Genomic DNA, 317 nt, shown 5'->3' with positions numbered 1-317 from the left:
TCGGTGGCGGGACCCTTTTATCCCGGTTGGAGGATCCAACCGGGATAAAAGGTGAACCGGGACAAAAGGTGTTCCTTTTTGTCTCGGGTTGGAGTTTTTAACCGGTTGGTGCCTCCAACCGGGATTATATACGGCCAAGACAGAGGACTTTCTTCCTCCTCCAGCCCGAGCCAGTCCAGCACATTGACAGAGAGAGCTGAGCTTCACCTACTCTCCAGTGGTGCCGAAGCAGCAAGGAAGGTGCTGCTCGAGTTTTTTCCCTCATTTTCGTGGGGATTTCACTCGGCCAACACAAGTGTTTGCGAAAGGTTTGCTTA

The sequence above is a fragment of the Setaria italica genome, chromosome V, assembly GCF_000263155.2.
Source record: "Setaria italica strain Yugu1 chromosome V, Setaria_italica_v2.0, whole genome shotgun sequence".
Taxonomy (NCBI): domain Eukaryota; kingdom Viridiplantae; phylum Streptophyta; class Magnoliopsida; order Poales; family Poaceae; genus Setaria; species Setaria italica.
Note: the sequence above shows the minus strand (reverse complement) of the source record.